This window comes from Trematomus bernacchii, unplaced genomic scaffold (genome assembly GCF_902827165.1).
Source record: "Trematomus bernacchii unplaced genomic scaffold, fTreBer1.1, whole genome shotgun sequence".
NCBI classification, from domain to species: Eukaryota; Metazoa; Chordata; class Actinopteri; order Perciformes; family Nototheniidae; genus Trematomus; species Trematomus bernacchii.
In genome coordinates, this window is record NW_022987844.1 from 150,912 (window position 1) to 153,366 (window position 2,455).

The 2,455-nt window shown below is 43.6% G+C and overlaps 1 long non-coding RNA gene across 1 annotated transcript; it reads left to right on the forward strand.

Moving 5' to 3' along the window:
- Nucleotides 1-1,210: 1,210 nt before the first annotated feature.
- LOC117468659 lies at nucleotides 1,211-1,809 on the forward strand. The gene is made up of 2 exons (XR_004554507.1): nucleotides 1,211-1,389; nucleotides 1,473-1,809. It is a non-coding gene; the product is annotated as an uncharacterized LOC117468659 (long non-coding RNA).
- The last annotated feature ends 646 nt before the right edge of the window (nucleotides 1,810-2,455 follow it).

Consider the following 2,455-nt stretch of genomic DNA (forward strand, 5'->3'; position numbering starts at 1 on the left):
ACTCTTATAAGATGTATGTAGATAGAATAAGAAATGTGCAGAATATGATAGTTTAATGGTGGAGGTACACACATATTGATAGATCTCTTGTTGAGGAACCTCTGACCCAAGTTTGTCATCATTGCATAACTACAGCGTAGTTGTGTATATGATATTTCAATAAACCTTTGAAAATCTTGAAAGGGATGTGCAAAATAGCCATTATATACAGTTTTTGATGAACAATTAGAGAATAACGAGTAATGAATATACTTTATAGGGATCTGCAGATAAATATTTAGCCTTCTCAAGCACCCACTACCAAATATCTCTCCTGATTATTGGCACTTGACAATCACCTTCACTGAATTTTACTCAGGTGTAACTAAAGTCTGATTTAAGGGTTGTTTATATTTCACATCATTAATCCAAATCTGTAAAGTAACTAAAATAAATGTAATAAAAATACCAGGTTAACCTTAAAGAAAGCCCTCAGGATTATAAAAGACCCCCACCACCCCAGCCACCAACTGTTCTGTCTGCTGCCGTCTGGCAGGCGGTACCGCAGCATCCGGACTAAAACCACCAGACTCAGGGACAGTTTCATCCCACAGGCCAGAAGACTATTAAACACCTGAACTTAGAAACAACATCCATAACATTCATCTGGCTGCTACTTAGAAATGATTTGTCTAATATATCATATTCCAATCACTTGTATATAGACTCACTTTTTACTATTTTACTATTTTTCTTTTTGTAGGCTATTTACTTGCACTATTTTTCCTATTTGTGACCTAAGGAGGTGGGGTAGGACACGTTCGAGTCTTGATTTGGATAGTGTGCCGTCGATGGGTTTCATTCCATTTCAAAGTGCTGTTTGACGCGGTGTAAACTTTGCGCACTGCCACTCCAACATCCAATCACAGAGCTTGAGAACTAATCTCGGGGTTTGTCAAACAAAGCACATGGTGTAGTCCTAAACGATAGCTGGGGATTCTGGGTAGTGTAGTGTCTTCTGCCATCCTAAACTCCGAAAAAATATTTGTTTCTCAGAATCGAAGGGGAAAAACACAAAAGCATTGCACACAATTTAAACCAATCAATGTTGAGTAATTAACAAGATAATCTGGTGTTTTTGAGTTGATGAGTAGTGCAGATATCACTGTCAAATTGTGAGGATTTACAGTATCTCCCTCCTTCTTCTCTTCTTTGTTTTATGTTTGTTATGTTCGTTCTGTCTGTCTGTGTGTCTGTCTCCCTGGCTGGGTGTGGCTGACCCACTTCTGATTCCCGCCAACTCACCTCCGCAGCTGCTGCTCATCATCCTGATTACACTACTCACCTTCACCTGCTTATATGCCCGGTCCTCTCATCCAGTATTCACCAGTTCGTCGTTTCACCTCGCTGGTAATTCGACTTGGTACATGTAGTTTATGGTAAAACTAACTCTCTGTGTTCCTGCCGAATCTAACCCTTGTGTTCTCCGTCAGAATCCATCTGCCTACTCCTCTGCCTGCCACATCCAGCCACGTACCTCTCGTCTGAGTATCTCCGTGCTTCCACGCACACCGGCTCCAACCTGTCAACTATCGCCAGCTCTGGATCAGCGGCTTTCCTCGCCAGTGTACCTTCGTGCTTCCACGCACACCAGCTCCTTCCTGTCGACTCTCACCAGCTCTGGTCCCCCGGCTCTCCTCGCCAGAGTATCTCCGTGCATATCCGCACCACCTCAGTTAACAAACCCTGGCTTTGGGTTTATTGGATATTTAATCCCTCGTCTGACTCTATATAAGGTTTTTGGTTAATAAACCTTTTTCTACCTCAAAAGCTCTGTTTCATCGTCCTGTGTTCAGCATTGTGAGTTCACTCCTGTAGCTACCGGTGAGCTTAACAGTACGAACTGGTCACTATGAGCTCCGCTGATGCCGGATCGGATCCCGCCTCAGTCCAGCACGCCATTTCCCATCAGGGAAATCTTCTGGGCCATCATGAGCAGATGATTCGAGCCTTAGTGGAGAGCAATCAATCCATGGCTCTAAACGTCTCAAACCTTGCTGCTCAGGTCTCTGCTTTGACGTCTTCTGGTACACTTCCTGCCTCCTCCTATCCACCTGTGGATTCCACTCCATGCCGGGACTTCCCCATTGCCGATCCTGAGCCTTTCCACGGAGAGGTGGAGAAATGCAGAGGATTTCTTTTTCAATGCAATAAGGTATTTCGCCAGCGCCCCGTGTCTTTTTCCTCTGATGGAACTAAGATTAACTATATGTTGAGTTTGCTTCGTGGAAGAGCTTTAACCTGGGCCGAAGCATTGAGTTCTTCTGTGGATTACAATACACTTTCCTTTGGAGTTTTTTCGGATCATTTTTCCTCTGTTTTTGATCATCCTGAACACTCTGGCTCAGCTGCTAATCGTCTGTTGAATCTGCAACAAGGAACTCGAACCATTGCAGATTATTCTATCGAGTTTCGC